At 35.2% G+C, this 21614-nt stretch overlaps 1 protein-coding gene across 3 annotated transcripts in view; it reads left to right on the top strand.

Moving 5' to 3' along the window:
- Positions 1-21614, top strand: part of LOC145224734 (mitogen-activated protein kinase-binding protein 1-like) — a 179639-nt gene that overhangs the window by 81708 nt on the left and 76317 nt on the right. The window lies entirely within an intron of this gene.

Genomic DNA, 21614 nt, shown 5'->3' with positions numbered 1-21614 from the left:
CTCATTTCGTTTACGTTTTGTAGCCAATAAGGTATATTAAGAACGACCTGATTTGATTGCGTTAATAGTCTTGCCCACGAAAAAAAAGAAGTTCGCTTGTCATTTCCGTTTTGCTTGCATGAACGAATTGAAACTTTTCAAGCTATGTCTGACTGGAATTCCGAATTGGCTCGTGAAGACCGTTTAATTTTATCTCATTTCGTTTACGTTTTATAGCCAATAAGGTATATTAAGAACGACCTGATTTAATCGCGTTAATAGTCTTGCCCTCGAAAAAAAATGAAGTTCGCTTGTCATTTCCGTTTTGCTTACATGAACGAATTGAAACTTTTCAAGCTATGTCTCACTGCAATTCCGAATTGGTTCGTGAAAACCGTTTAATTTTATCTCATTTCGTTTACGTTTTATAGCCGATAAGGTATATTAAGAACGACCTGATTTAATTGCGTTAATAGTCGTGTCCCCGAAAAACAGTATGAAGTTCGCTTGTCATTTCCGTTTTGCTTACATGAACGAATTGAAACTTTTCAAGCTGTGTCTGACTGGAATTCCTAATTGGCTCGTGAAAACCGTTTAATTTTATCTCATTTCGTTTACGTTTTATGGCCAGTGAGGTATATTAAGAACGACCTGATTTAATCGCGTTATTAGTCTTGCCCTCGAAAAAAAATGAAGTTTGCTTGTCATTTCCGTTTTGCTTACATGAACGAATTGAAAATTTTCAAGCTATGTCTCACTGCAATTCCGAATTGGCTCGTGAAAACCGTTTAATTTTATCTCATTTCGTTTACGTTTTATAGCCAATAAGGTATATTAAGAACGACCTGATTTAATCGCGTTAATAGTCTTGCCCTCGAAAAAAAATGAAGTTCGCTTGTCATTTCCGTTTTGCTTACATGACGAATTGAAACTTTTCAAGCTATGTTTGACTGGAATTCCGAATTGGCTCGTGAAAACCGTTTAATTTTATCTCATTTCGTTTACGTTTTATAGCCAATAAGGTATATTAAGAACGACCTGATTTAATCGCGTTAATAGTCTTGCCCTCGAAAAAAAATGAAGTTTGCTTGTCATTTCCGTTTTGCTTACATGAACGAATTGAAACTTTTCAAGCTATGTCTCACTGCAATTCCGAATTGGCTCGTGAAAACCGTTTGATTTTATCTCATTTCGTTTACGTTTTATAGCCAATAAGGTATATTAAGAACGACCTGATTTAACCGCGTTCATAGTCTTGCACTCGAAAAAAAATGAAGTTCGCTTGTCATTTCTGTTTTGCTTACATGAACGAACTGTAACTTTTCAAGCTATGTCTGACTGCAATTCCGAATTGGTTCGTGAAAACCGTTTAATTTTATCTCATTTCGTTTACGTTTTATAGCCAGTAAAATATATTAAGAACGACCTGATTTAATCGCGTTAATAGTTGTGTCCCCGAAAAACAGTATGAAGTTCGCTTGTCATTTCCGTTTTGCTTACATGAACGAACTGTAACTTTTCAAGCTATGTCTCACTGCAATTCCGAATTGGCTTTTGAAAACCGTTTAATTTTATCTCATTTCGTTTACGTTTTATAGCCAATAAGGTATATTAAGAACGACCTGATTTAATCGCGTTAATAGTCTTGCCCTCGAAAAAAAAGAAGTTCGCTTGTCATTTCCGTTTTGCTTACATGAACGAATTGAAACTTTTCAAGCTATGTCTGACTGCAATTCCGAATTGGTTCGTGAAAACCGTTTAATTTTATCTCATTTCGTTTACGTTTTATAGCCAGTAAGGTATATTAAGAACGACCTGATTTAATCGCGTTAATAGTCGTGTCCCCGAAAAACAGTATGAAGTTCGCTTGTCATTTCCGTTTTGCTTACATGAACGAACTGTAACTTTTCAAGCTATGTCTCACTGCAATTCCGAATTGGCTCTTGAAAACCGTTTAATTTTATCTCATTTCGTTTACGTTTTATAGCCAGTAAGGTATATTAAGAACGACCTGATTTAATCGCGTTAATAGTCGTGTCCCCGAAAAACAGTATGAAGTTCGCTTGTCATTTCCGTTTTGCTTACATGAACGAACTGTAACTTTTCAAGCTATGTCTCACTGCAATTCCGAATTGGCTCTTGAAAACCGTTTAATTTTATCTCATTTCGTTTACGTTTTATAGCCAATAAGGTATATTAAGAACGACCTGATTTAATCGCGTTAATAGTCTTGCCCTCGAAAAAAAATGAAGTTCGCTTGTCATTTCCGTTTTGCTTACATGAACGATTTGAAACTTTTCAAGCTATTTTTGACTGCAATTCCGAATTGGCTCGTGAAAACCGTTTAATTTTATCTCATTTCGTTTACGTTTTGTAGCCAATAAGGTATATTAAGAACGACCTGATTTGATTGCGTTAATAGTCTTGCCCACGAAAAAAAAGAAGTTCGCTTGTCATTTCCGTTTTGCTTGCATGAACGAATTGAAACTTTTCAAGCTATGTCTGACTGGAATTCCGAATTGGCTCGTGAAGACCGTTTAATTTTATCTCATTTCGTTTACGTTTTATAGCCAATAAGGTATATTAAGAACGACCTGATTTAATCGCGTTAATAGTCTTGCCCTCGAAAAAAAATGAAGTTCGCTTGTCATTTCCGTTTTGCTTACATGAACGAATTGAAACTTTTCAAGCTATGTCTCACTGCAATTCCGAATTGGTTCGTGAAAACCGTTTAATTTTATCTCATTTCGTTTACGTTTTATAGCCGATAAGGTATATTAAGAACGACCTGATTTAATTGCGTTAATAGTCTTGCACTCGAAAAAAAATGAAGTTCGCTTGTCATTTCCGTTTTGCTTACATGAACGAATTGAAACTTTTCAAGCTATGTCTGACTGCAATTCCGAATTGGCTCGTGAAAACCGTTAATTTTATCTCATTTCGTTTACGTTTTATGGCCAATAAGGTATATTAAGAACGACCTGATTAAATCGCGTTAATAGTTGTGTCCCCGAAAAACAGTATGAAGTTCGCTTGTCATTTCCGTTTTGCTTACATGAACGAACTGTAACTTTTCAAGCTATGTCTCACTGCAATTCCGAATTGGCTTTTGAAAACCGTTTAATTTTATCTCATTTCGTTTACGTTTTATAGCCAATAAGGTATATTAAGAACGACCTGATTTAATCGCGTTAATAGTCTTGCCCTCGAAAAAAAATGAAGTTCGCTTGTCATTTCCGTTTTGCTTACATGAACGATTTGAAACTTTTCAAGCTATTTTTGACTGCAATTCCGAATTGGCTCGCGAAAACCGTTTAATTTTATCTCATTTCGTTTACGTTTTATAGCCAATAAGGTATATTAAGAACGACCTGATTTAATCGCGTTAATAGTCTTGCCCTCGAAAAAAAAATGAAGTTCGCTTGTCATTTCCGTTTTGCTTACATGAACGAATTGAAACTTTTCAAGCTATGTCTCACTGCAATTCCGAATTGGTTCGCGAAAACCGTTTGATTTTATCTCATTTCGTTTACGTTTTATAGCCAATAAGGTATATTAAGAACGACCTGATTTAATCGCGTTAATAGTATTGCACTCGAAAAAAAATGAAGTTCGTTTGTCATTTCCGTTTTGCTTACATGAACGAACTGTAACTTTTCAAGCTATGTCTCACTGCAATTCCGAATTGGCTCGTGAAAACCGTTTAATTTTATCTCATTTCGTTTACGTTTTATAGCCAGTAAGGTATATTAAGAACGACCTGATTTAATCGCGTTAATAGTCGTGTCCCCGAAAAACAGTATGAAGTTCGCTTGTCATTTCCGTTTTGCTTACATGAACGAACTGTAACTTTTCAAGCTATGTCTCACTGCAATTCCGAATTGGCTCTTGAAAACCGTTTAATTTTATCTCATTTCGTTTACGTTTTATAGCCAATAAGGTATATTAAGAACGACCTGATTTAATCGCGTTAATAGTCTTGCCCTCGAAAAAAAATGAAGTTCGCTTGTCATTTCCGTTTTGCTTACATGAACGATTTGAAACTTTTCAAGCTATTTTTGACTGCAATTCCGAATTGGCTCGTGAAAACCGTTTAATTTTATCTCATTTCGTTTACGTTTTGTAGCCAATAAGGTATATTAAGAACGACCTGATTTAATCGCGTTAATAGTCTTGCCCTCGAAAAAAAATGAAGTTCGCTTGTCATTTCCGTTTTGCTTACATGAACGAACTGTAACTTTTCAAGCTATGTCTCACTGCAATTCCGAATTGGCTCGTGAAAACCGTTTAATTTTATCTCATTTCGTTTACGTTTTATAGCCAATAAGGTATATTAAGAACGACCTGATTTGATCGCGTTAATAGTCTTGCACTCGAAAAGAAAATGAAGTTCGCTTGTCATTTCCGTTTTGCTTACATGAACGAATTGAAACTTTTCAAGCTATGTCTCACTGCAATTCCGAATTGGCTCGTGAAAACCGTTTAATTTTATCTCATTTCGTTTACGTTTTATAGCCAATAAGGTATATTAAGAACGACCTGATTTAATCGCGTTAATAGTCTTGCCCTCGAAAAAAAAAGAAGTTCGCTTGTCATTTCCGTTTTGCTTACATGAACGAATTGAAACTTTTCAAGCTATGTCTCACTGCAATTCCGAATTGGTTCGTGAAAACCGTTTGATTTTATCTCATTTCGTTTACGTTTTATAGCCAATAAGGTATATTAAGAACGACCTGATTTAATCGCGTTAATAGTCTTGCCCTCGAAAAAAAATGAAGTTCGCTTGTCATTTCCGTTTTGCTTACATGAACGAATTGAAACTTTTCAAGCTATGTCTCACTGCAATTCCGAATTGGCTCGTGAAAACCGTTTAATTTTATCTCATTTCGTTTACGTTTTATAGCCGATAAGGTATATTAAGAACGACCTGATTTAATCGCGTTAATAGTCTTGCACTCGAAAAACAATGAAGTTCGCTTGTCATTTCCGTTTTGCTTACATGAACGAATTGAAACTTTTTAAGCTATGTCTAAATGCAATTCCGAATTGGCTCGTGAAACCCGTTTAATTTTATCTCATTTCGTTTACGTTTTATAGCCAATAAGGTATATTAAGAACGACCTGATTTAATCGCGTTAATAGTCTTGCCCTCGAAAAAAAATGAAGTTCGCTTGTCATTTCCGTTTTGCTTACATGAACGAATTGAAACTTTTCAAGCTATGTCTGACTGCAATTCCGAATTGGTTCGTGAAAACCGTTTAATTTTATCTCATTTCGTTTACGTTTTATAGCCAGTAAGGTATATTAAGAACGACCTGATTTAATCGCGTTAATAGTTGTGTCCCCGAAAAACAGTATGAAGTTCGCTTGTCATTTCCGTTTTGCTTACATGAACGAACTGTAACTTTTCAAGCTATGTCTCACTGCAATTCCGAATTGGCTTTTGAAAACCGTTTAATTTTATCTCATTTCGTTTACGTTTTATAGCCAATAAGGTATATTAAGAACGACCTGATTTAATCGCGTTAATAGTCTTGCCCTCGAAAAAAAAGAAGTTCGCTTGTCATTTCCGTTTTGCTTACATGAACGAATTGAAACTTTTCAAGCTATGTCTGACTGCAATTCCGAATTGGTTCGTGAAAACCGTTTAATTTTATCTCATTTCGTTTACGTTTTATAGCCAGTAAGGTATATTAAGAACGACCTGATTTAATCGCGTTAATAGTCGTGTCCCCGAAAAACAGTATGAAGTTCGCTTGTCATTTCCGTTTTGCTTACATGAACGAACTGTAACTTTTCAAGCTATGTCTCACTGCAATTCCGAATTGGCTCTTGAAAACCGTTTAATTTTATCTCATTTCGTTTACGTTTTATAGCCAGTAAGGTATATTAAGAACGACCTGATTTAATCGCGTTAATAGTCGTGTCCCCGAAAAACAGTATGAAGTTCGCTTGTCATTTCCGTTTTGCTTACATGAACGAACTGTAACTTTTCAAGCTATGTCTCACTGCAATTCCGAATTGGCTCTTGAAAACCGTTTAATTTTATCTCATTTCGTTTACGTTTTATAGCCAATAAGGTATATTAAGAACGACCTGATTTAATCGCGTTAATAGTCTTGCCCTCGAAAAAAAATGAAGTTCGCTTGTCATTTCCGTTTTGCTTACATGAACGATTTGAAACTTTTCAAGCGTTTTTTGACTGCAATTCCGAATTGGCTCGTGAAAACCGTTTAATTTTATCTCATTTCGTTTACGTTTTGTAGCCAATAAGGTATATTAAGAACGACCTGATTTAATCGCGTTAATAGTCTTGCCCTCGAAAAAAAAATGAAGTTCGCTTGTCATTTCCGTTTTGCTTACATGAACGATTTGAAACTTTTCAAGCTATTTTTGACTGCAATTCCGAATTGGCTCGTGAAAACCGTTTAATTTTATCTCATTTCGTTTACGTTTTATAGCCAATAAGGTATATTAAGAACGACCTGATTTAATCGCGTTAATAGTCTTGCCCTCGAAAAAAAAATGAAGTTCGCTTGTCATTTCCGTTTTGCTTACATGAACGAATTGAAACTTTTCAAGCTATGTCTCACTGCAATTCCGAATTGGTTCGCGAAAACCGTTTGATTTTATCTCATTTCGTTTACGTTTTATAGCCAATAAGGTATATTAAGAACGACCTGATTTAATCGCGTTAATAGTATTGCACTCGAAAAAAAATGAAGTTCGTTTGTCATTTCCCTTTTGCTTACATGAACGAACTGTAACTTTTCAAGCTATGTCTCACTGCAATTCCGAATTGGCTCGTGAAAACCGTTTAATTTTATCTCATTTCGTTTACGTTTTATAGCCAATAAGGTATATTAAGAACGACCTGATTTGATCGCGTTAATAGTCTTGCACTCGAAAAAAAAATGAAGTTCGCTTGTCATTTCCGTTTTGCTTACATGAACGAATTGAAACTTTTCAAGCTATGTCTCACTGCAATTCCGAATTGGCTCGTGAAAACCGTTTAATTTTATCTCATTTCGTTTACGTTTTATAGCCAATAAGGTATATTAAGAACGACCTGATTTAATCGCGTTAATAGTCTTGCCCTCGAAAAAAAAAGAAGTTCGCTTGTCATTTCCGTTTTGCTTACATGAACGAATTGAAACTTTTCAAGCTATTTTTGACTGCAATTCCGAATTGGTTCGTGAAAACCGTTTGATTTTATCTCATTTCGTTTACGTTTTATAGCCAATAAGGTATATTAAGAACGACCTGATTTAATCGCGTTAATAGTCGTGTCCCCGAAAAACAGTATGAAGTTCGCTTGTCATTTCCGTTTTGCTTACATGAACGAACTGTAACTTTTCAAGCTATGTCTCACTGCAATTCCGAATTGGCTCTTGAAAACCGTTTAATTTTATCTCATTTCGTTTACGTTTTATAGCCAATAAGGTATATTAAGAACGACCTGATTTAATCGCGTTAATAGTCTTGCCCTCGAAAAAAAATGAAGTTCGCTTGTCATTTCCGTTTTGCTTACATGAACGATTTGAAACTTTTCAAGCTATTTTTGACTGCAATTCCGAATTGGCTCGTGAAAACCGTTTAATTTTATCTCATTTCGTTTACGTTTTGTAGCCAATAAGGTATATTAAGAACGACCTGATTTGATTGCGTTAATAGTCTTGCCCACGAAAAAAAAGAAGTTCGCTTGTCATTTCCGTTTTGCTTGCATGAACGAATTGAAACTTTTCAAGCTATGTCTGACTGGAATTCCGAATTGGCTCGTGAAGACCGTTTAATTTTATCTCATTTCGTTTACGTTTTATAGCCAATAAGGTATATTAAGAACGACCTGATTTAATCGCGTTAATAGTCTTGCCCTCGAAAAAAAATGAAGTTCGCTTGTCATTTCCGTTTTGCTTACATGAACGAATTGAAACTTTTCAAGCTATGTCTCACTGCAATTCCGAATTGGCTCGTGAAAACCGTTTAATTTTATCTCATTTCGTTTACGTTTTATAGCCAATAAGGTATATTAAGAACGACCTGATTTAATCGCGTTAATAGTCTTGCCCTCGAAAAAAAATGAAGTTCGCTTGTCATTTCCGTTTTGCTTACATGAACGAATTGAAACTTTTCAAGCTATGTCTCACTGCAATTCCGAATTGGCTCGTGAAAACCGTTTAATTTTATCTCATTTCGTTTACGTTTTATAGCCGATAAGGTATATTAAGAACGACCTGATTTAATCGCGTTAATAGTCTTGCACTCGAAAAACAATGAAGTTCGCTTGTCATTTCCGTTTTGCTTACATGAACGAATTGAAACTTTTTAAGCTATGTCTAAATGCAATTCCGAATTGGCTCGTGAAACCCGTTTAATTTTATCTCATTTCGTTTACGTTTTATAGCCAATAAGGTATATTAAGAACGACCTGATTTAATCGCGTTAATAGTCTTGCCCTCGAAAAAAAATGAAGTTCGCTTGTCATTTCCGTTTTGCTTGCATGAACGAATTGAAACTTTTCAAGCTATGTCTGACTGCAATTCCGAATTGGTTCGTGAAAACCGTTTAATTTTATCTCATTTCGTTTACGTTTTATAGCCAGTAAGGTATATTAAGAACGACCTGATTTAATCGCGTTAATAGTTGTGTCCCCGAAAAACAGTATGAAGTTCGCTTGTCATTTCCGTTTTGCTTACATGAACGAACTGTAACTTTTCAAGCTATGTCTCACTGCAATTCCGAATTGGCTTTTGAAAACCGTTTAATTTTATCTCATTTCGTTTACGTTTTATAGCCAATAAGGTATATTAAGAACGACCTGATTTAATCGCGTTAATAGTCTTGCCCTCGAAAAAAAAGAAGTTCGCTTGTCATTTCCGTTTTGCTTACATGAACGAATTGAAACTTTTCAAGCTATGTCTGACTGCAATTCCGAATTGGTTCGTGAAAACCGTTTAATTTTATCTCATTTCGTTTACGTTTTATAGCCAGTAAGGTATATTAAGAACGACCTGATTTAATCGCGTTAATAGTCGTGTCCCCGAAAAACAGTATGAAGTTCGCTTGTCATTTCCGTTTTGCTTACATGAACGAACTGTAACTTTTCAAGCTATGTCTCACTGCAATTCCGAATTGGCTCTTGAAAACCGTTTAATTTTATCTCATTTCGTTTACGTTTTATAGCCAGTAAGGTATATTAAGAACGACCTGATTTAATCGCGTTAATAGTCGTGTCCCCGAAAAACAGTATGAAGTTCGCTTGTCATTTCCGTTTTGCTTACATGAACGAACTGTAACTTTTCAAGCTATGTCTCACTGCAATTCCGAATTGGCTCTTGAAAACCGTTTAATTTTATCTCATTTCGTTTACGTTTTATAGCCAATAAGGTATATTAAGAACGACCTGATTTAATCGCGTTAATAGTCTTGCCCTCGAAAAAAAATGAAGTTCGCTTGTCATTTCCGTTTTGCTTACATGAACGATTTGAAACTTTTCAAGCGTTTTTTGACTGCAATTCCGAATTGGCTCGTGAAAACCGTTTAATTTTATCTCATTTCGTTTACGTTTTGTAGCCAATAAGGTATATTAAGAACGACCTGATTTAATCGCGTTAATAGTCTTGCCCTCGAAAAAAAATGAAGTTCGCTTGTCATTTCCGTTTTGCTTACATGAACGATTTGAAACTTTTCAAGCTATTTTTGACTGCAATTCCGAATTGGCTCGTGAAAACCGTTTAATTTTATCTCATTTCGTTTACGTTTTATAGCCAATAAGGTATATTAAGAACGACCTGATTTAATCGCGTTAATAGTCTTGCCCTCGAAAAAAAAGAAGTTCGCTTGTCATTTCCGTTTTGCTTACATGAACGAATTGAAACTTTTCAAGCTATGTCTGACTGCAATTCCGAATTGGTTCGTGAAAACCGTTTAATTTTATCTCATTTCGTTTACGTTTTATAGCCAGTAAGGTATATTAAGAACGACCTGATTTAATCGCGTTAATAGTCGTGTCCCCGAAAAACAGTATGAAGTTCGCTTGTCATTTCCGTTTTGCTTACATGAACGAACTGTAACTTTTCAAGCTATGTCTCACTGCAATTCCGAATTGGCTCTTGAAAACCGTTTAATTTTATCTCATTTCGTTTACGTTTTATAGCCAGTAAGGTATATTAAGAACGACCTGATTTAATCGCGTTAATAGTCGTGTCCCCGAAAAACAGTATGAAGTTCGCTTGTCATTTCCGTTTTGCTTACATGAACGAACTGTAACTTTTCAAGCTATGTCTCACTGCAATTCCGAATTGGCTCTTGAAAACCGTTTAATTTTATCTCATTTCGTTTACGTTTTATAGCCAATAAGGTATATTAAGAACGACCTGATTTAATCGCGTTAATAGTCTTGCCCTCGAAAAAAAATGAAGTTCGCTTGTCATTTCCGTTTTGCTTACATGAACGATTTGAAACTTTTCAAGCGTTTTTTGACTGCAATTCCGAATTGGCTCGTGAAAACCGTTTAATTTTATCTCATTTCGTTTACGTTTTGTAGCCAATAAGGTATATTAAGAACGACCTGATTTAATCGCGTTAATAGTCTTGCCCTCGAAAAAAAAATGAAGTTCGCTTGTCATTTCCGTTTTGCTTACATGAACGATTTGAAACTTTTCAAGCTATTTTTGACTGCAATTCCGAATTGGCTCGTGAAAACCGTTTAATTTTATCTCATTTCGTTTACGTTTTATAGCCAATAAGGTATATTAAGAACGACCTGATTTAATCGCGTTAATAGTCTTGCCCTCGAAAAAAAAATGAAGTTCGCTTGTCATTTCCGTTTTGCTTACATGAACGAATTGAAACTTTTCAAGCTATGTCTCACTGCAATTCCGAATTGGTTCGCGAAAACCGTTTGATTTTATCTCATTTCGTTTACGTTTTATAGCCAATAAGGTATATTAAGAACGACCTGATTTAGTCGCGTTAATAGTATTGCACTCGAAAAAAAATGAAGTTCGTTTGTCATTTCCGTTTTGCTTACATGAACGAACTGTAACTTTTCAAGCTATGTCTCACTGCAATTCCGAATTGGCTCGTGAAAACCGTTTAATTTTATCTCATTTCGTTTACGTTTTATAGCCAATAAGGTATATTAAGAACGACCTGATTTGATCGCGTTAATAGTCTTGCACTCGAAAAAAAAATGAAGTTCGCTTGTCATTTCCGTTTTGCTTACATGAACGAATTGAAACTTTTCAAGCTATGTCTCACTGCAATTCCGAATTGGCTCGTGAAAACCGTTTAATTTTATCTCATTTCGTTTACGTTTTATAGCCAATAAGGTATATTAAGAACGACCTGATTTAATCGCGTTAATAGTCTTGCCCTCGAAAAAAAAAGAAGTTCGCTTGTCATTTCCGTTTTGCTTACATGAACGAATTGAAACTTTTCAAGCTATGTCTCACTGCAATTCCGAATTGGTTCGTGAAAACCGTTTGATTTTATCTCATTTCGTTTACGTTTTATAGCCAATAAGGTATATTAAGAACGACCTGATTTAATCGCGTTAATAGTCGTGTCCCCGAAAAACAGTATGAAGTTCGCTTGTCATTTCCGTTTTGCTTACATGAACGAACTGTAACTTTTCAAGCTATGTCTCACTGCAATTCCGAATTGGCTCTTGAAAACCGTTTAATTTTATCTCATTTCGTTTACGTTTTATAGCCAATAAGGTATATTAAGAACGACCTGATTTAATCGCGTTAATAGTCTTGCCCTCGAAAAAAAATGAAGTTCGCTTGTCATTTCCGTTTTGCTTACATGAACGATTTGAAACTTTTCAAGCTATTTTTGACTGCAATTCCGAATTGGCTCGTGAAAACCGTTTAATTTTATCTCATTTCGTTTACGTTTTGTAGCCAATAAGGTATATTAAGAACGACCTGATTTGATTGCGTTAATAGTCTTGCCCACGAAAAAAAAGAAGTTCGCTTGTCATTTCCGTTTTGCTTGCATGAACGAATTGAAACTTTTCAAGCTATGTCTGACTGGAATTCCGAATTGGCTCGTGAAGACCGTTTAATTTTATCTCATTTCGTTTACGTTTTATAGCCAATAAGGTATATTAAGAACGACCTGATTTAATCGCGTTAATAGTCTTGCCCTCGAAAAAAAATGAAGTTCGCTTGTCATTTCCGTTTTGCTTACATGAACGAATTGAAACTTTTCAAGCTATTTTTGACTGCAATTCCGAATTGGCTCGTGAAAACCGTTTAATTTTATCTCATTTCGTTTACGTTTTATAGCCAATAAGGTATATTAAGAACGACCTGATTTAATCGCGTTAATAGTCTTGCCCTCGAAAAAAAATGAAGTTCGCTTGTCATTTCCGTTTTGCTTACATGAACGAATTGAAACTTTTCAAGCTATGTCTCACTGCAATTCCGAATTGGCTCGTGAAAACCGTTTAATTTTATCTCATTTCGTTTACGTTTTATAGCCGATAAGGTATATTAAGAACGACCTGATTTAATCGCGTTAATAGTCTTGCACTCGAAAAACAATGAAGTTCGCTTGTCATTTCCGTTTTGCTTACATGAACGAATTGAAACTTTTTAAGCTATGTCTAAATGCAATTCCGAATTGGCTCGTGAAACCCGTTTAATTTTATCTCATTTCGTTTACGTTTTATAGCCAATAAGGTATATTAAGAACGACCTGATTTAATCGCGTTAATAGTCTTGCCCTCGAAAAAAAATGAAGTTCGCTTGTCATTTCCGTTTTGCTTACATGAACGAATTGAAACTTTTCAAGCTATGTCTGACTGCAATTCCGAATTGGTTCGTGAAAACCGTTTAATTTTATCTCATTTCGTTTACGTTTTATAGCCAGTAAGGTATATTAAGAACGACCTGATTTAATCGCGTTAATAGTTGTGTCCCCGAAAAACAGTATGAAGTTCGCTTGTCATTTCCGTTTTGCTTACATGAACGAACTGTAACTTTTCAAGCTATGTCTCACTGCAATTCCGAATTGGCTTTTGAAAACCGTTTAATTTTATCTCATTTCGTTTACGTTTTATAGCCAATAAGGTATATTAAGAACGACCTGATTTAATCGCGTTAATAGTCTTGCCCTCGAAAAAAAAGAAGTTCGCTTGTCATTTCCGTTTTGCTTACATGAACGAATTGAAACTTTTCAAGCTATGTCTGACTGCAATTCCGAATTGGTTCGTGAAAACCGTTTAATTTTATCTCATTTCGTTTACGTTTTATAGCCAGTAAGGTATATTAAGAACGACCTGATTTAATCGCGTTAATAGTCGTGTCCCCGAAAAACAGTATGAAGTTCGCTTGTCATTTCCGTTTTGCTTACATGAACGAACTGTAACTTTTCAAGCTATGTCTCACTGCAATTCCGAATTGGCTCTTGAAAACCGTTTAATTTTATCTCATTTCGTTTACGTTTTATAGCCAGTAAGGTATATTAAGAACGACCTGATTTAATCGCGTTAATAGTCGTGTCCCCGAAAAACAGTATGAAGTTCGCTTGTCATTTCCGTTTTGCTTACATGAACGAACTGTAACTTTTCAAGCTATGTCTCACTGCAATTCCGAATTGGCTCTTGAAAACCGTTTAATTTTATCTCATTTCGTTTACGTTTTATAGCCAATAAGGTATATTAAGAACGACCTGATTTAATCGCGTTAATAGTCTTGCCCTCGAAAAAAAATGAAGTTCGCTTGTCATTTCCGTTTTGCTTACATGAACGATTTGAAACTTTTCAAGCGTTTTTTGACTGCAATTCCGAATTGGCTCGTGAAAACCGTTTAATTTTATCTCATTTCGTTTACGTTTTGTAGCCAATAAGGTATATTAAGAACGACCTGATTTAATCGCGTTAATAGTCTTGCCCTCGAAAAAAAAATGAAGTTCGCTTGTCATTTCCGTTTTGCTTACATGAACGATTTGAAACTTTTCAAGCTATTTTTGACTGCAATTCCGAATTGGCTCGTGAAAACCGTTTAATTTTATCTCATTTCGTTTACGTTTTATAGCCAATAAGGTATATTAAGAACGACCTGATTTAATCGCGTTAATAGTCTTGCCCTCGAAAAAAAAATGAAGTTCGCTTGTCATTTCCGTTTTGCTTACATGAACGAATTGAAACTTTTCAAGCTATGTCTCACTGCAATTCCGAATTGGTTCGCGAAAACCGTTTGATTTTATCTCATTTCGTTTACGTTTTATAGCCAATAAGGTATATTAAGAACGACCTGATTTAATCGCGTTAATAGTATTGCACTCGAAAAAAAATGAAGTTCGTTTGTCATTTCCGTTTTGCTTACATGAACGAACTGTAACTTTTCAAGCTATGTCTCACTGCAATTCCGAATTGGCTCGTGAAAACCGTTTAATTTTATCTCATTTCGTTTACGTTTTATAGCCAATAAGGTATATTAAGAACGACCTGATTTGATCGCGTTAATAGTCTTGCACTCGAAAAAAAAATGAAGTTCGCTTGTCATTTCCGTTTTGCTTACATGAACGAATTGAAACTTTTCAAGCTATGTCTCACTGCAATTCCGAATTGGCTCGTGAAAACCGTTTAATTTTATCTCATTTCGTTTACGTTTTATAGCCAATAAGGTATATTAAGAACGACCTGATTTAATCGCGTTAATAGTCTTGCCCTCGAAAAAAAAAGAAGTTCGCTTGTCATTTCCGTTTTGCTTACATGAACGAATTGAAACTTTTCAAGCTATGTCTCACTGCAATTCCGAATTGGTTCGTGAAAACCGTTTGATTTTATCTCATTTCGTTTACGTTTTATAGCCAATAAGGTATATTAAGAACGACCTGATTTAATCGCGTTAATAGTCGTGTCCCCGAAAAACAGTATGAAGTTCGCTTGTCATTTCCGTTTTGCTTACATGAACGAACTGTAACTTTTCAAGCTATGTCTCACTGCAATTCCGAATTGGCTCTTGAAAACCGTTTAATTTTATCTCATTTCGTTTACGTTTTATAGCCAATAAGGTATATTAAGAACGACCTGATTTAATCGCGTTAATAGTCTTGCCCTCGAAAAAAAATGAAGTTCGCTTGTCATTTCCGTTTTGCTTACATGAACGATTTGAAACTTTTCAAGCTATTTTTGACTGCAATTCCGAATTGGCTCGTGAAAACCGTTTAATTTTATCTCATTTCGTTTACGTTTTGTAGCCAATAAGGTATATTAAGAACGACCTGATTTGATTGCGTTAATAGTCTTGCCCACGAAAAAAAAGAAGTTCGCTTGTCATTTCCGTTTTGCTTGCATGAACGAATTGAAACTTTTCAAGCTATGTCTGACTGGAATTCCGAATTGGCTCGTGAAGACCGTTTAATTTTATCTCATTTCGTTTACGTTTTATAGCCAATAAGGTATATTAAGAACGACCTGATTTAATCGCGTTAATAGTCTTGCCCTCGAAAAAAAATGAAGTTCGCTTGTCATTTCCGTTTTGCTTACATGAACGAATTGAAACTTTTCAAGCTATTTTTGACTGCAATTCCGAATTGGCTCGTGAAAACCGTTTAATTTTATCTCATTTCGTTTACGTTTTATAGCCAATAAGGTATATTAAGAACGACCTGATTTAATCGCGTTAATAGTCTTGCCCTCGAAAAAAAAATGAAGTTCGCTTGTCATTTCCGTTTTGCTTACATGAACGAATTGAAACTTTTCAAGCTATGTCTCACTGCAATTCCGAATTGGTTCGCGAAAACCGTTTGATTTTATCTCATTTCGTTTACGTTTTATAGCCAATAAGGTATATTAAGAACGACCTGATTTAATCGCGTTAATAGTATTGCACTCGAAAAAAAATGAAGTTCGTTTGTCATTTCCGTTTTGCTTACATGAACGAACTGTAACTTTTCAAGCTATGTCTCACTGCAATTCCGAATTGGCTCGTGAAAACCGTTTAATTTTATCTCATTTCGTTTACGTTTTATAGCCAATAAGGTATATTAAGAACGACCTGATTTGATCGCGTTAATAGTCTTGCACTCGAAAAAAAAATGAAGTTCGCTTGTCATTTCCGTTTTGCTTACATGAACGAATTGAAACTTTTCAAGCTATGTCTCACTGCAATTCCGAATTGGCTCGTGAAAACCGTTTAATTTTATCTCATTTCGTTTACGTTTTATAGCCAATAAGGTATATTAAGAACGACCTGATTTAATCGCGTTAATAGTCTTGCCCTCGAAAAAAAAAGAAGTTCGCTTGTCATTTCCGTTTTGCTTACATGAACGAATTGAAACTTTTCAAGCTATGTCTCACTGCAATTCCGAATTGGTTCGTGAAAACCGTTTGATTTTATCTCATTTCGTTTACGTTTTATAGCCAATAAGGTATATTAAGAACGACCTGATTTAATCGCGTTAATAGTCTTGCCCTCGAAAAAAAATGAAGTTCGCTTGTCATTTCCGTTTTGCTTACATGAACGAATTGAAACTTTTCAAGCTATGTCTCACTGCAATTCCGAATTGGCTCGTGAAAACCGTTTAATTTTATCTCATTTCGTTTACGTTTTATAGCCGATAAGGTATATTAAGAACGACCTGATTTAATCGCGTTAATAGTCTTGCACTCGAAAAACAATGAAGTTCGCTTGTCATTTCCGTTTTGCTTACATGAACGAATTGAAACTTTTTAAGCTATGTCTAAATGCAATTCCGAATTGGCTCGTGAAACCCGTTTAATTTTATCTCATTTCGTTTACGTTTTATAGCCAATAAGGTATATTAAGAACGACCTGATTTAATCGCGTTAATAGTCTTGCCCTCGAAAAAAAATGAAGTTCGCTTGTCATTTCCGTTTTGCTTACATGAACGAATTGAAACTTTTCAAGCTATGTCTGACTGCAATTCCGAATTGGTTCGTGAAAACCGTTTAATTTTATCTCATTTCGTTTACGTTTTATAGCCAGTAAGGTATATTAAGAACGACCTGATTTAATCGCGTTAATAGTTGTGTCCCCGAAAAACAGTATGAAGTTCGCTTGTCATTTCCGTTTTGCTTACATGAACGAACTGTAACTTTTCAAGCTATGTCTCACTGCAATTCCGAATTGGCTTTTGAAAACCGTTTAATTTTATCTCATTTCGTTTACGTTTTATAGCCAATAAGGTATATTAAGAACGACCTGATTTAATCGCGTTAATAGTCTTGCCCTCGAAAAAAAAGAAGTTCGCTTGTCATTTCCGTTTTGCTTACATGAACGAATTGAAACTTTTCAAGCTATGTCTGACTGCAATTCCGAATTGGTTCGTGAAAACCGTTTAATTTTATCTCATTTCGTTTACGTTTTATAGCCAGTAAGGTATATTAAGAACGACCTGATTTAATCGCGTTAATAGTCGTGTCCCCGAAAAACAGTATGAAGTTCGCTTGTCATTTCCGTTTTGCTTACATGAACGAACTGTAACTTTTCAAGCTATGTCTCACTGCAATTCCGAATTGGCTCTTGAAAACCGTTTAATTTTATCTCATTTCGTTTACGTTTTATAGCCAGTAAGGTATATTAAGAACGACCTGATTTAATCGCGTTAATAGTCGTGTCCCCGAAAAACAGTATGAAGTTCGCTTGTCATTTCCGTTTTGCTTACATGAACGAACTGTAACTTTTCAAGCTATGTCTCACTGCAATTCCGAATTGGCTCTTGAAAACCGTTTAATTTTATCTCATTTCGTTTACGTTTTATAGCCAATAAGGTATATTAAGAACGACCTGATTTAATCGCGTTAATAGTCTTGCCCTCGAAAAAAAATGAAGTTCGCTTGTCATTTCCGTTTTGCTTACATGAACGATTTGAAACTTTTCAAGCTATTTTTGACTGCAATTCCGAATTGGCTCGTGAAAACCGTTTAATTTTATCTCATTTCGTTTACGTTTTGTAGCCAATAAGGTATATTAAGAACGACCTGATTTGATTGCGTTAATAGTCTTGCCCACGAAAAAAAAGAAGTTCGCTTGTCATTTCCGTTTTGCTTGCATGAACGAATTGAAACTTTTCAAGCTATGTCTGACTGGAATTCCGAATTGGCTCGTGAAGACCGTTTAATTTTATCTCATTTCGTTTACGTTTTATAGCCAATAAGGTATATTAAGAACGACCTGATTTAATCGCGTTAATAGTCTTGCCCTCGAAAAAAAATGAAGTTCGCTTGTCATTTCCGTTTTGCTTACATGAACGAATTGAAACTTTTCAAGCTATGTCTCACTGCAATTCCGAATTGGTTCGTGAAAACCGTTTAATTTTATCTCATTTCGTTTACGTTTTATAGCCGATAAGGTATATTAAGAACGACCTGATTTAATTGCGTTAATAGTCTTGCACTCGAAAAAAAATGAAGTTCGCTTGTCATTTCCGTTTTGCTTACATGAACGAATTGAAACTTTTCAAGCTATGTCTGACTGCAATTCCGAATTGGCTCGTGAAAACCGTTAATTTTATCTCATTTCGTTTACGTTTTATGGCCAATAAGGTATATTAAGAACGACCTGATTAAATCGCGTTAATAGTTGTGTCCCCGAAAAACAGTATGAAGTTCGCTTGTCATTTCCGTTTTGCTTACATGAACGAACTGTAACTTTTCAAGCTATGTCTCACTGCAATTCCGAATTGGCTTTTGAAAACCGTTTAATTTTATCTCATTTCGTTTACGTTTTATAGCCAATAAGGTATATTAAGAACGACCTGATTTAATCGCGTTAATAGTCTTGCCCTCGAAAAAAAGAAGTTCGCTTGTCATTTCCGTTTTGCTTACATGAACGAATTGAAACTTTTCAAGCTATGTCTGACTGCAATTCCGAATTGGTTCGTGAAAACCGTTTAATTTTATCTCATTTCGTTTACGTTTTATAGCCAGTAAGGTATATTAAGAACGACCTGATTTAATCGCGTTAATAGTCGTGTCCCCGAAAAACAGTATGAAGTTCGCTTGTCATTTCCGTTTTGCTTACATGAACGAACTGTAACTTTTCAAGCTATGTCTCACTGCAATTCCGAATTGGCTCTTGAAAACCGTTTAATTTTATCTCATTTCGTTTACGTTTTATAGCCAGTAAGGTATATTAAGAACGACCTGATTTAATCGCGTTAATAGTCGTGTCCCCGAAAAACAGTATGAAGTTCGCTTGTCATTTCCGTTTTGCTTACATGAACGAACTGTAACTTTTCAAGCTATGTCTCACTGCAATTTCGAATTGGCTCTTGAAAACCGTTTAATTTTATCTCATTTCGTTTACGTTTTATAGCCAATAAGGTATATTAAGAACGACCTGATTTAATCGCGTTAATAGTCTTGCCCTCGAAAAAAAATGAAGTTCGCTTGTCATTTCCGTTTTGCTTACATGAACGATTTGAAACTTTTCAAGCTATTTTTGACTGCAATTCCGAATTGGCTCGTGAAAACCGTTTAATTTTATCTCATTTCGTTTACGTTTTGTAGCCAATAAGGTATATTAAGAACGACCTGATTTGATTGCGTTAATAGTCTTGCCCACGAAAAAAAAGAAGTTCGCTTGTCATTTCCGTTTTGCTTGCATGAACGAATTGAAACTTTTCAAGCTATGTCTGACTGGAATTCCGAATTGGCTCGTGAAGACCGTTTAATTTTATCTCATTTCGTTTACGTTTTATAGCCAATAAGGTATATTAAGAACGACCTGATTTAATCGCGTTAATAGTCTTGCCCTCGAAAAAAAATGAAGTTCGCTTGTCATTTCCGTTTTGCTTACATGAACGAATTGAAACTTTTCAAGCTATGTCTCACTGCAATTCCGAATTGGTTCGTGAAAACCGTTTAATTTTATCTCATTTCGTTTACGTTTTATAGCCGATAAGGTATATTAAGAACGACCTGATTTAATTGCGTTAATAGTCGTGTCCCCGAAAAACAGTATGAAGTTCGCTTGTCATTTCCGTTTTGCTTACATGAACGAATTGAAACTTTTCAAGCTGTGTCTGACTGGAATTCCTAATTGGCTCGTGAAAACCGTTTAATTTTATCTCATTTCGTTTACGTTTTATGGCCAGTGAGGTATATTAAGAACGACCTGATTTAATCGCGTTATTAGTCTTGCCCTCGAAAAAAAATGAAGTTTGCTTGTCATTTCCGTTTTGCTTACATGAACGAATTGAAAATTTTCAAGCTATGTCTCACTGCAATTCCGAATTGGCTCGTGAAAACCGTTTAATTTTATCTCATTTCGTTTACGTTTTATAGCCAATAAGGTATATTAAGAACGACCTGATTTAATCGCGTTAATAGTCTTGCCCTCGAAAAAAAATGAAGTTCGCTTGTCATTTCCGTTTTGCTTACATGACGAATTGAAACTTTTCAAGCTATGTTTGACTGGAATTTCGAATTGGCTCGTGAAAACCGTTTAATTTTATCTCATTTCGTTTACGTTTTATAGCCAATAAGGTATATTAAGAACGACCTGATTTAATCGCGTTAATAGTCTTGCCCTCGAAAAAAAATGAAGTTTGCTTGTCATTTCCGTTTTGCTTACATGAACGAATTGAAAATTTTCAAGCTATGTCTCACTGCAATTCCGAATTAGCTCGTGAAAACCGTTTAATTTTATCTCATTTCGTTTACGTTTCATAGCCAATAAGGTATATTAAGAACGACCTGATTTAATCGCGTTAATAGTCTTGCCCTCGAAAAAAATGAAGTTCGCTTGTCATTTCCGTTTTGCTTACATGAACGAATTGAAACTTTTCAAGCTATGTCTCACTGCAATTCCGAATTGGCTCGTGAAAACCGTTTGATTTTATCTCATTTCGTTCACGTTTTATAGCCAATAAGGTATATTAAGAACGACCTGATTTAATCGCGTTCATAGTCTTGCACTCGAAAAAAAATGAAGTTCGCTTGTCATTTCCGTTTTGCTTGCATTAACGAATTGAAACTTTTCAAGCTATGTCTGACTGCAATTCCGAATTGGTTCGTGAAAACCGTTTAATTTTATTTGCATAAGTCATTGGATTATTTTCTTTGTCCCCCCCACACACACACTTTTGTACGGTATTTTCAAGATTATCCACTAGAGTATTGATGGTTTAATGTGTCGGGTATGCAATTTTTTTACAGCAAGTGTTTTGTGTTATGGCAAAGTACGGAAACCCCTGGTTTTTGCACCTTTTTCTTCACTGTAGGTTTTTAAAGCTGTTTAATTGAAGCCGGTCATAGAAAATACTTTACAAATTTACACTCTTTAAGCCATGTGTGCGTATAGTGGGATTGTGTCTTTCCATTTTTCATTTTGGGTGTAATGTGTTGGTCTCAGAAGGTAACATAAGATAAGACATGTTACATTTAAATTCAAGCTGTTATTTTTATGTTTTGATTCAAACAGGCTAACTTATGTAGATATAAACCCCTATCCTTTCAGCACCAATTGTTGTTTCTACTTTGTATTTGTAGCCTAATTGCTGTATATGTTCATTAGTGTGTCCCTTGATTTCACAAACCTTCCTGCTTGAAAACATTTGACATTGCATCGCCTCAGACAGTAAGGTTGCTGAAATAGTTTTAATAGAAGATGTGTTTTGTAGAAGGCATGGTTCCAGTAAATGAAATGTCC

Source organism: Phallusia mammillata, chromosome 4 (assembly GCF_965637545.1).
Source record: "Phallusia mammillata chromosome 4, kaPhaMamm4.hap1.1, whole genome shotgun sequence".
In the NCBI taxonomy this organism is placed as follows: domain Eukaryota; kingdom Metazoa; phylum Chordata; class Ascidiacea; order Phlebobranchia; family Ascidiidae; genus Phallusia; species Phallusia mammillata.
This window is presented reverse-complemented; position numbering and strand designations above follow the sequence as displayed.